The following is a 13,935-nucleotide window of genomic DNA, read 5'->3' on the forward strand; positions in this document are numbered from 1 at the left end:
AATTGATAATTAAGACAACCCACTTTGTTTCATGTAAAACAAACAGAAAATTTTGATTTCCACAAGCCTTCCCAACTAAGTGTTCCCAGCCACAAAATGAATATCCAAATAAGATGCAGTGCTTCAATTTGTCTCTCTCTCTCTCTCTCTATATATATATATTTCATAGAAATTATTTTATCAGTGATCATTACAGTCTGAATATTTTGTTGAATTTTTTAAAGACTTATCCATCCATTACCTATGGTGAGATTGGGTTCTTAAATATAGTTTCACAAACAAAGGAGACATGACAGATAATGATCATGGTGACCCTGCTAGAAACAGGAGATGAACTTTCAAAACCGTTTTTTTAATGTTAAAAGACATTAGATCTTAGAGAACTATTTTGAACTTAAATGTTTTAATAAATGGCTTAATAACATTTTAATTGGTTATTTTAGAGATTAACCAGAGCTTTCTGAGAGGACTAAGAGAGCTAGTTCATGTCATACTATACTACAAATAGTGAAGAGCATATTATTCCTTGTATGGCATAAGAAGTTATGATATTCTTGATTTCAATAGAGTTCACCTATTAGAACATTAGGCTTAAACTTTTTACTACCACTTTACGTTACAATCCAACTCTTTCATGAGAACTAAGTTAAAGATGCATCTATTTTATAATCCTCCTCCTTCTGTATGAGAACTAGGTCAAAGATGTTGCATCTGTTTCAATGAACAAATCTCTTACTAAAATTATGGTTGTAAAATTTAACTTTTGGTACAGGCTATCCTTCAAGAATCCTTGACTGTACCAGCCATTGTGGGCTTTCAAAGGGATTCCCCCATGTAATAAAAATAATATACATAATACAATGTAGTTCAATTCAAAGCAATTAATGAGAGGAAGTAATTTTACTAGTTAGCAAACTCTACAGTTCAAACCTACCATTACTACACTCCCTCTCCCTCTCCCTCTCCAAACATCCTTGCAATTACCATAACCGATTGTAGTAGAGAACAAGATTATAATATAGTAAAAATATAAATGTATTAGAGTATTACTACTTCCAGCCTAACAATAGTACAACAAATATATGCATAAGCTATGATTGACATGAGAAAGCTTACCATAGAAACAAAAAGATCTGGGGTGGGTATTCTTTGGTAACTCATCCTCTAAAAGACCCCTCTAAAGGAAAGCACAAATTGGAAGTCTAAAAAACATACCTTTTTAGCCTCCTTAGAGAAAAGTATGTCCTATTGATAGTTCCATTGATCAAAGACATAGAGTGCATGCCACTCAATATCTTCTAAAAAACTGGCACTTTTCTTAGAAGTATTGATCATATTAACTACCAAAGATCACATTCTCTTATGTGCATCACACAAAGTGATGAGCACAAAAAACTCGCCAAGAATACTATTTACTAACTTGGGATACCTGCTCAAAAAAACTGATCCTCATTCTGTAGAACATACAAACTAAAATCAAAATCACAAGATACAATTGTGGGCTGTCCAAACACATTCAACGCAAAAATCTTGCCAAACCTACCAAAAAAACCACATTTTTAAAAACTCTATAACCCAAATCATCTTGGCATAGATAATCATTTATAATAAAACAGAGTGTAATGAAACAATTTGTACAAATGAAGAAGATAAGAAGATGCTACCAAATATTAGCAGTGAGTAATAAGACATTTTAGGATGACAAACTTTTAATATCTCATACTTTTCAATATGTTGATCATATAAGGTTTACTATTTGAATTCAAGAGTTGTCTCTAAAAATCTAATTTTGAAGTTTCTAACTAAATGCCTTAAGGCATTGGATAAGTTAGTAAAGAAGACCCAATTTTTTGTTCTTTTTTATGACAAACAAGAGATCTCAAAATCTTTTTCCAATATTGAGTGTATAGTTCTAATCTTTCAAAACATCTATTTGAGAAAAAATGTTTTTATGAAAGTTATAAAATGTATGAAATCATAAGTCTGGTTAATGTGTTGAATTCTGTAAAACTCTTCAACACTTTTCTTCCTCTCACTTTCCTTTTCATAATCTCTGTAAGGATCAAAGATTATAGTGCAATATGAATAATGTTTTTGATATTTATGATTAATCCAAAATGAAGTAGCCATGGAAATTGCAAAAAAATATATCACCTGAAAGCATGGCCGAATGTGTTGCTTTCTGGTGTCACAAAACCGCCATCCAAAACCAAGTCATTAAGAGTGTCTTTAACAACCAACTTGTCATTATGAATGTTGGTTTCATCTCCAAGAATGGGCTGTACAATATAATGTAAAGATTAAATAAAGGAAGTAAAAATAGGGGAAAAAAAACACCTTGGGTTTCAAGAACAAATCCAAAAAGAATGTTGTGAATGCACAAAGAGTTTGTCTGACCTACTACAACAATTGTCATGTTTTTTAATATGTACACCCCTTATTGCTTGTCACGTCTTGTAAGAAAACAACTTTGTTCATGGAGCAACATTTTTATTGTTTTCTCAACATTCCTATTAAAATTCAATTGTATGAGGAGGGACTATCATTTCTTATTTTTGAATTGGACTATTCTTAAACTATTGAATTTGACTAAGGAAAGTGCAATTTCACACCATTTTCCATGTTGATGTTGAGATAAAGACCTATGCAATCCAATCTCCCAAGGAATAGACAGCACCACGTATCACCATCTTTGCCAAAATAGGATTTGTCATAAAGTGATGTTAGAATAGTTACTAAAATGGTCATAAATTATGTTGTTATAGTAAAAGAATACTTTGAATTAAGAGAAAAAAAGTATACAATATTAAAACATGATATTGTGCTTTAAAGACTAAAAAGGTACCTTTAACGAAGAACTTCATTTTGACTTGCTAATTGGTTCTCACTATTAACTATAAGCTTATCTTTAAAGTTTGAGCTTCACTTGGTTTTGAGAATAGTTAAATATTTTCTACTTAATAGGGCCAACCATGTGAAGGTGGAAGCTCATTTGGCCCCTCCCCCCCCCCCCCAACATCACTCTAAATTCCCCATTAACATTTAATAAAATTCAATCATTATAATCACATGATAACATTCATTAACACATAAAAATCATAAACACACAACATTCATGAATAATTCATTAACACGCAACATTCAAGAGTAAGTCATTCATGAATAATTCATTAGCACAATATTCATTAACACCCAACATTAATGAATAATATTCATTAACAATATTCAAGAGTAAGTCATTCATGAATAATCATATCTTTTTTTCTTTCTTGCTGTTTCTTTTTTTCATAAATTTTCTAAGAGGAATATCAATGTCCTCATCATCCTCATTAACATTTAATAACATTCAATTCATCCATTTTTGAAATATAACATTTAATCATTATAATCACATGATAACATTCATTAACACATAAAATTCATGAACACACAACATTCACGAATAATTCATTAACGCAAAATTCATTAACACGCAACATTCAAGAGTAAGTCATTCATGAATAATCATGTCTTTTTTGCTTTCTTTCTGTTTCTTTTTTTCATATAATTTCTAAGCGAAATATCAATGTCCTCGTCAGGATCCCCCTCCTCTACTGGTTCTAACACATGTCTCCTCCTCATCCATTCAGGAACATCATGAGGCCGCTGCAATAACAAGTACTTCATGAGGTTAAATTCCCACCGTTTTATATTAGTGAATTACGAGTTTTTATTTAAGTAAAAGAACTATAAATCGAAAAATTAATGTAAAAGAACAAAACATAGATTTTCTTTACCTGAATGTGCCACATGATCTACCTACTGATCAGTCTGAACATCCTCCGGCACTTGTTTAGCACGACATGATTCTATATCCTCAACACAAAAAGATTACACCAAGTTCAATTAAAGATGTTAAATTGTATTAATAATTACATCATTAGTTTTAAATAACAAATGAGCACCTCCATCGATAGTATGATGCACATCAGGGGCTTCATGATGCTGCGTATGATCTGTGTCAGGATTAACAGGCTGCATTGCAATGTCATGCACATTATTATCAAATAAATTGTTGCTGAAGTATTCAATTTCTAATATATTTTTTGGCATATTTACCTGTGCACATGATGTAGGAGACTGCTTGGTTGGGGCAATGGAAGCTTTCCGTAGGTGTTCAGCCACCGCTGCATAGCCTTGCTTGAAGGCAATTTTTTTGAGTTCTTCTGTGGCCTCCAAATTAAAATCAGCGCCCTACATTTTTTTATTAATTAAAAAAATTATTTGCATTTTATAAATAATTTTTCTTTGCAATTCATTTATTGCTACTTACAATGCATGCTTTGATTTTTGAATATCCCCCAGAGCCAAGTCTGTGCTACCCAACCTTTTCCAGCGTCGCCTTTGTTTCCTTTGATGTGTCCTGCAACCTATGAAAAATTTGAAATATGTTAGATGATATAGATATGAAGATCAATACTAAATAGTGGATTATTATATATTGGTATGAAGGTTTTAGCATAAAGTAGCATGTTCCACCAAAAATATGAAAAAGGGGAAGAAAGTATAGGATCATACCTTTAATTGACATGTGTAATCATGCTATTTATCCATGGAGTTCATGCTATTTATCATACTAGAGTCTAGACATGTTCTGCTTTGCATCACCATTTATTGAAATTGTCTAAGTTTTAATGCATTTATTTCTATACTTTTGAAGGTATTCTCATTTGGTTAATAATGTTGTATATTGTGATGCAGATTACAATTGAGACTGCATCATTCTCCAAATATGTTGGCTTTACAGGTGTCCATCTTGGATGAATAGTTGTTCCTGATGAGCTTCGGTTCTCTGATGGATTCCCTATTGTAAATGATTTCAATCATATCATGTGTACTTGTTTCAATGGTGCATCTAATATTGCACAAGCTGGTGGATTAGCTTGCCTTTCTCCAGAAGGTTAAAGGTAAGAAGTGCTCTTCAAAATGGTTGTTTTGATAGATATGTAATATTCGGGTTTATGTTGTGTCATATTTTATCATTTTCAAGTTATGTTTTTTGATAAGAGACATTGATAAGGTAGGAAAAGGCAAATAAAGCACTCATTGATAATTTACCTAATCTATTCTTTATCAATGATTAATTAACTTACCTAATTCGTATGAATCATACTTGTTCTTGTTGATATGAAAAGAAAAAACAATATGTCAAAAAAGAGTCATTGATAAGGTAGCTGTTGTCAAATTTTCTTCGACCTTTCCTTTGTTAGATTGAGATTTCTTATTATAAGAAAGCATGGTTTTGGGCACAGAGATCTGCAAAGTTGTAGGGAAGTTTATTTGAGACTAAAATAATGATCATTCACTTTAACTTGCATTAGTGCTAAAATCTTTCATATGATGATTATTAATGTGGGATGCTCAATTTCATTGCAGGCCATGCATGGAGTTGTTGAATTTCATAAAGAGAATACTAGAATAATTGTGGAAACATTTACTTCACTTGGGTTTGATGTCTTTGGAGGAAAAAATGCGCCATATGTATGGGTTCGATTTCCTGGTCAAAATTCATGGGATATTTTTACTGAGATCCTTGAGAAAGTACATATAGTTACAACTCCAAGAAGTGGGTTTGGACCCATAGATGAAGGTTTTATAAGGGTGAGTGCCTTTGGTCATAGAAAGAACATATTAGAAGCTTCATTTGTCAATATATCTTATGTAGGATTTATGCCCAGATTGAGATTGAGATTTATAAGCAATTGTGTCAGCATATGAATTACATACTTTTCATATTTACAATAACAAAATTTAAATAGAAAAATTGAGAATTATGCATGGTAGTATTTGGAGAAATAAGTCCTATTTTAGGGATTTTGACAAAATAGCATAGCGAGAAATATTGAATTCAAAAGGATGAGAATGTGAAGGAACAAGAGGTGTAGGTGAAGGTTCAAATCACATGAAAAGTCATTTGTACATAGTATGAATTTTTTTGTACATTATGTTGTATTTTAAGAGTGCTCCCCCAAGGTAGATGTGTTAGGCTTGGTACTTTATCTCTTTACTTCACTGATATATGTGTTTGAATTAGTCTACTCACAAATAATTAACATGTTACCAAAGCTAATATGCCTTTTGTGAGATTAAAAAGAGCTAAGGAATGGAAGAGAAAGATTGGAAGCAGGGTGATATCAGGAAAAATCTCTTAATGAGTTTTCATCTTTAGAGTTTCCACAGGAGAAAAAGAAAGGATTCCCTAAAAAGGATAATCTATTGATTGGGTATAGACACATAATCCATGTGATCAAAGCTTCAGCAGCAATGGAAAATACTAAAAAAGAAGAATGGATTTTAGATGTGGTGGAAATGCTCAGCTTTAAATTCTTTAGGATTCTTAGACTACATTGTTATTTGAAGATAGAGATTAGATTTTATGATGCTTCACACTTAAATCTGATGTATAGTGTATATGCACTTCTTTTTTGATATGCAACAAAGCACAAAATGGAATTGATGATAGTATAAAATAACAATCACTAACAACAACATTATATACTGTTATTATAGTTAATAGAATACTATAGAATATGGGATTTGATATCTTCAATGATGGATTTCATCATGATTTACATGCAAATTAAGTGCAGATTTGATGCACACATGATCCAAAAGAAAATAAGGGATAGGAAACTCAAGATAGCGAGCAATTATTGTAAAATAAAGGGAAAGTCAACAAGTATAGTGGTCAAGCATTGCCTATTTTTATGACTCAAAATCTAACATGGTACATCATATCACAAGATTCGGTTGTCACAACTTTGAGTAGGAATTTCCTAGTTGAATTCGAGTTCGAGTTCAGCGAAGATAAAATTTGAGAAAAGAACCCATAGGAGACATAGGCTCTAAAATTTGTCACTCAATATGAATAAAGGGCTTCATTTTGTCAATATATATTATGTAGGATTTATGCCCAGATTGTCAATGAGATTTATAAGCAATTGTGTCAACATATGAATTACATACCTTTCATCAATAGATAGATTAAATTGAGCTAGTTGAAATTGTTGATACTGAAGTTGAACCTTAAATTTTCTCATTAATGTACTAGTAGTTAATACTATTGCATACCTTTTTGGATTTTCTGGTGTACTTTCTTTTGGACATTTCCCTTTCTCCTTTGCATCCAAAATGAACTCATTCTAGTCCCTCACTAAAACAAAGGGAGGACGCTCATACTTCGGGTTTAGGATGAGGCTCTTTCTATATGTGTCCCTCACAACCTTAAGATGTCTGGCAGCTTTTTGTAACAATTTCTTCCAATCAAAAATATTACTACCAAACTCATGCTCTATATCTTTGATAAGCTCATCTTTTAATTTTTGAGATTGGTAGTTCAACCTTTTAAGAAAAAACACAAAATTGTTAGATATAGCTAGTATAAGAAAAGACCCAAATGAAAGGAAAAATGTTGCACCAATTAATGATATGAAAAAAAATTGTGGGATAAAATTAGTTTAGTTATGATGTACAACAACCTAGTACGTATGGTGGGCCTAAATCTTCACAGTGTGAGGTCATAAAGCCTCCTATAAAATGTATCATTTCCTGCAAAAAATGTCATGGGATAATTAATAGTAAAAACCATTAAAATGAATCATATGAAAGAAGACTCCCACTTTTGGTTCTCTATAGAAAAATTGGTTAGTATCTTCTACTGAAAGCATGAAATCACAATGTACCAAATTACTAAACTAGAGAATTACTGGTCTAGACAAAAGGTCATTGATAACTCAGATGATCCTACCAAACCGCTAATAAAAAGGAATTCCAGAATAATTAAAAAACTTGCACAATATGACACACTAAAGAAGGTCATGAGGCATCACTCCACATCAAAAGCCCTTGCATTCACCACTTCCTATCATGTTTACATCTTGCAAGAAAATCCTTATTACAATATAAAAAATAATTATTTAAAGTACCTGGAATCTTAGGACATATCAAAGGCATTGATTCATTATCGTCAATCAACAACGATGTCTCCATATATCCCATGCTAGAAACATAGGTAGCTCTAGGAAATGACGGTGAATTATCAGCAATAGATGCACTATGATCCGCATTTGGTGGCGTACTAGACGGTGCATCTCCTACCACAAAAAAATAATACACTATGTGATGCATCCCAAGATTAAAGTACATATTATCAACTCATAATTAACACAAAACCAAATATAGAAAAATAAGGATTTACTAGCTAGATGTCCCCTTGTTGCCGACATTACAGTCATTAATCTCGTACAAGCATTCGTCAACCTTGTAGGAGTCTTCTAAACTAGATGATTTGAATAATACATTGTTAGCAAAGACATTCTGAAATAATAAAAGTAAGAGTTAAGAAGTTTTGGATGTTCAAAATAAAAAATTCCTTCTAACTTTTCAACTAAAAGATTATTTTACCAGTGGCAACCGGAGCTCTAGTAATACCAGCCTCACCGCGTTGTCCTTGACCAGGTTGTGGATCAATTGCCAAAAATTCCTGTATAACAAGAATTTAGTAGTTAAAGTTTCTTAAAAATCTTTTAAAAAATTGCATCAATAAAGTATTTTTTCACATATTACATATTTTACTTCACAACATAAAAGATTATAAAATATAAATCTTTATTAAACTTTTGTTATAACTAAATATTCATTGGAGCTTACTTCATAACACTGAGCTTGCACTTTCAAATTTGATAGCTTCTTCATCATCTCCCCGGGTTCCATATTTGCCTCATCCAAAATTTTCATTGCTTCTATATTAATCTTTCTAATTTTTTTCTTCAACATTTTTATGAAATTGGGAGTATCAGCAATATCCTCATCAGAATGCATAGCTAGTGGCTCGATGCTTACTGTTGCTACTTTACCCTTATCCTGAACATCAAATTGTGAGAGGAATATCAGTAAAACTATCATAAAAACTCAAAAACCGTAAATAAAATAACGTAACTATAAAATTTGTAAAATTTCAAAAAGGTTTACCCTTGCTGAAGAAGGGGTGGGAGTAGCATCCTGGTGACCTCTATCATCTGTCAGATCCATATCATCCTGTCACAAAGATTAAACATAAAAAGTTTAGCTAACTGAAAGCAATAGACAACAAAAAAAAAATCATTAACAAAATGGTAAGTAGTACTTACAACCCTCATGATAGTAACTTTGTTTGTATCTATGCAATTTAAATGGTAATCAATTAGCAGCTCTTCCCCTACACTTATTTATTTTATTGCACAAACAAAAACTTCATTCCCCTCACGTGCCTCAAATATGCAATTGGGTTGCTTACTAGTTGAAGAAGGTCGCATAATATTTATAAAACTTGCAATATTACCTATTGCTTTTGGTCTCCCATCAATGTACATAGCAAATCTTTTACTTTGATCATTTTCTTTCTATTGTATATAATTAGCTGATACCCCATACCTATGCATACTTTGTTTATATCGAACAATCCACATCCAATCATTGTAATTGTAACATGGACCGACATACTTGAACAATTTGACAACTTTGTTGTAACATACCTGTAGGACCAGAAAATGGGCTAAAAGCATAACATACTATGAGCAAATCACAAACTCAATAATCATAAATTAGCACCCAGTAGTCTACCATGAAAGCAAAACTAAACAAAAGAAAGCAAACATAATAAAAAAAATCCCTTTTCTGTTTGTAGCTCCCATGTCCTTCTTTCTTCTCCAAATGATTGTAGCTCCAAAGTTGCCTATAGTGCACACAAAATTGAAGCAAAAGCCTATGATAGTGATAATGCCATGAGAATACTTGAAGTGTGATTTTATGTGAGAGAGAGAATGCAAAATGCAAATTAGTAGAGACTCAAAAACTCAAAGATTCAAGGACCCAAGACTTAAGCATTCTAGCCCCGAAATGTGAGGAAAAGTGTCCATTTTATAATTTTCATGTAGGATGAGAGCATTGGATTTGTCACCCATAGACATGCGATGTGGCAAGAGATTCCTATGACGCATATGATAGAATATGCCAATTGTGAGATTCTATGACACATGCAAGTCAAATTTGGAAGAGAATCTATGATGCGTCATAAGATTCCTCAACCCACTTAAAGCCAAGAATCTATGATGAATAAGCCAAATAGGGACATGCGTAAGAGGTAATAATAATTCCTATGATGCATATGATAGAATATGCCAAAAGTAAGATTCTATGACACACGAGAGTCAAATTTGGAAGAGAATCTATGACACATCATAAGATTCCTCAACCCACTTAAAGCCAACAATCTATTACGAATAAGCCAAATAGGGACATGCGTAAGAGATAAGAATATTTGATTATGAAAAATCTCAGCCAAGTGTCAAAGGAGAATCCATGAGGTGTCACATCCAAGTGTCATAATGATGAAATATTTTATGGAATATTTGAATTAAAAATCCTTTTATTCCACAAAATAAGAATTAGTAGAAAATAGAATTAATGATGGAAAATAGAACTTAGGAAATTGTAGATTTCCATGGTTTGTAGATAATGAATCAATTAATTAATAAAATTAATTAATTGAGGATGATAATCAAGAAGAATAATTAGTGAGAATAATAGAATTAAATTATGGGTTATTTAATCCGATAGAGAAAATTAGTAGATGATTGGCCAAATTGATTAAATGAATGCGACCATATCTTTTGATGAAAATGTGATGATGATGGATATCGAATAAGATGATGAAAAGGTAGACCAAAGCCATGGTCAAATTGATTGATTGAAGTTGATAACATGCCAAGGACACATGACATGAATTGGTTGATATGTAACATTTAACCGACATTGTAAATGCTATAGGATTGAAATTGATTGATAAGGTTGGATCATAATAGCATCGATGGCCATTGTCAATATTATTAAAATGGTTGATGATGCCATGATCTGACATTGAAAGCCTCAACAATGTCAAATAATTGATGACATGAATGATAGTTTGACCTAGCACTGAGAGCCACGATAGTACTAAGGTCTAATTGATAAGATTGATAGGTTGATAGGTTTCCAAGGCACTGAAAGCCACAACAATGCCTAGGAGTAGATAAATTATGATTGATTTGAGATGTTTGATATGTTTTGGGTTGATTAGGACTAATTTTGAGTGATTCTGAGTTTATTTGGGGTGATTCTGAGTTGATTTGATATGATTTTGAGTTGATTTGATATAATGTGAAAGGGGATATAAATGACAAAATATGGTCAATCTAGCCAAAAGATCGAAGTTAGTATAATGAGAAAATGGGACAAATTAGTATGAAGAAGTGATGAGGTTGTAGATGCGAACCATTTTTGAGCATCTACATTTTGTCCCTCTTTGATACAATGTGATTTAGAGCTTTGTATCAAAGAATAATTGATGAGAAAGCCACAACATGCCCCAGTAGGGATGATATATATGGGTGCCCCCTCAAAAAATTGACTAAGATAAGCATATGATAAGTCAATTTATTGACAACAAGAAGACAAAACCATAGCAACTAATGGAATGAAAATCAGAGCTAAAATGTGAAAGTTATGAGGCCTAGAGTGTAGACCCGAAATTGTGCGTGCATGCCCAAAATGATGGAAAGATGTCATAACATGAGGGAAATCATCAAAAATGGTCGTATTTGGTCAAATATGATGAGACAAATGTTAGACTGAGGTTGAACTAGGTGGAAAGCCATAGAAAGGTGATTGACAGCGTAGGATGATGCATGAATGCAAGATGAAGATGATTTGAATGAGATGATGAAGAAAGATGATATGAGGAGATGTTAGTATGATGGAAAGACTTTTGCTTTTAGAAAGTGCACTATATGTCAAATGGAGCTTTATTTTGATATGGCAAATGGAATGCAATGCATCATGGCATAAAGGGCCAGAGTGCAAATGCAAGCCTTTTGCGTAAACAAGCACAATGCAAACAAAGAATGACCTTGTCCTTCCTAAGGCTTATGTACATGCCCTAGACTCTCAAAGGTACATTTTAATAGACAAAAATGGAAAAAGATGACCATGAACCATCCTAGCCACTCTCATAGATCAATTTATATCATCGAGTAGCATAGGGACATGATCAAAGAAAAAAAAAGAAAAAATAAATCACTCACTAAACAGCATGAGCCAATAGCTATTCTTGTCCATTATTACGTTCTTGTTAATGTTTTAGGTGTGTAGATAGTGTTTGACATGTTGATAATGTGATAGTTCTGGTTGTGGATTCAGTTGATAAGTTCATAGTGACATGTTGGATTGATTGTTGGTTCATGCTGCACAGATATTGTGATTGGCATTGAAGCATAGCGCTTTGATTTTTAGTCTGCAAAGCGCAAGTGTTTATGCAAAATGGGTGGTTATCCATAGTGAAAATGTACAAGGTTTATTGCAAATTTTTGATGAGTTTTGTGATTTTTAGGGTTTTGTAGAGATATTTGATGTTTTTGCATGACTAGTTTCTTCAGGACATTTTATGATTTTTCGAGTTTTTTTCAGGATCGTATTTGAATTTTTTAAAGGATTTTTTCAAGACATTATGTGATTTTTAGTGATTTTTTTCAGGACATTTTATGATTTTTAGGGATTTTTTGAGGATCATATTTGAATTTTTAGTATATTTTTTTTTAGGACATTATGTGATTTTTAGTGATTTTTTCAAGATCATATTTGAATTTTTAGGATTTTTTTCAGGACATTATGTGATTTTTAGTGATTTTCTCAGGACATTTTATGATTTTTAGGGATTTTTCAGGATCGTATAAGCATATACAAGTGTTAGCTCCAATCCGTTATGCGATAGATCTAATGGATAAAAAGAACTTAGGGATATGCCCCCAGTTCAAATTCAAACTCATGCACCGTGTAGGTAATATGCCCCTAGACAAGACGCAAACTATGTACAAAGGCCAATGACAGAGTGTGTATAGACTGGTAATGCTTGGTAAGATAACAAAGGACATTAACCAGTTCGTGAGCCATGATAAGGAACCAAGGATGTCTTGTAATATGAAGGATATGATCAAGGAATGATAGAGGGTTTACCATATGGAATCCTGATAGATGGAGGAGCAATAACTGATTACACATGGCACTTGTTTGCCAAGTTTTCACCATGGTACTTGCCCAAAGTGCCTGTTTGCCAGGTTTTCACTTTTGGATAGAATTTTTCTCTTGACTCAAATTTTCATGCCAAGATGCCTATTTGCCAGGTTTTCATCAAGGCATCCTCTTTTTTTTTTTTCATGACATTTTTCAATTTTTTTGGTATTTTTTCAAGACTTTTAGATAGAATCAAGTGTAGTACTTGTGAAGATGATGTTGTTGATGGACATGGGCAATGGTTCACCTTTTGGAGTTGCAAGCTAATATACTCCAGATCCAAAAGATGTAGTAACTATATAATGTCCTTCCCAATTTGGCTCAAATTTGCCTTGTTTTTCTCTATGCTATTGTCTCTTGTAATTCATCTTTAAGACCAGATCACCTACCTCAAAATGACGACCTCATAATTTCTTGTTATAGCTTCATTTGAGTCAATTTTGGTAAGCTTGCAAGTGTGTCAAGGCAACTCATCTTTGTTCATCAAGCATTTCTAGCTCATAAAGCCTAGATATTCAGTAGTTCTCATCATCAACAACATCTTGTAGGGATACTCTTAATGATGGAATTTCAAATTCAATGGGAAGTATGGCCTCAGTGCCTAGACAAGAGAGTATGGTGTTGCACCAGTAGGAGCACAGACACTTGTTCGATATGCCCAAAGAGCTGGATTTAGCTAGAGGTGCTAGTCTCGACCCGAATCATTGACAGTCTTTTGGAGAATCTTAATGATAGTCTTGTTAGATGCTTCTACTTGGCCATTGCCTTGTGGATGGTAAATACTAGAATATCCATTATATATGTTGTACTTCT

Source organism: Cupressus sempervirens, chromosome 5, assembly GCF_028749045.1.
Source record: "Cupressus sempervirens isolate cs-2001-9-10 chromosome 5, ASM2874904v1, whole genome shotgun sequence".
Lineage (NCBI taxonomy): Eukaryota > Viridiplantae > Streptophyta > Pinopsida > Cupressales > Cupressaceae > Cupressus > Cupressus sempervirens.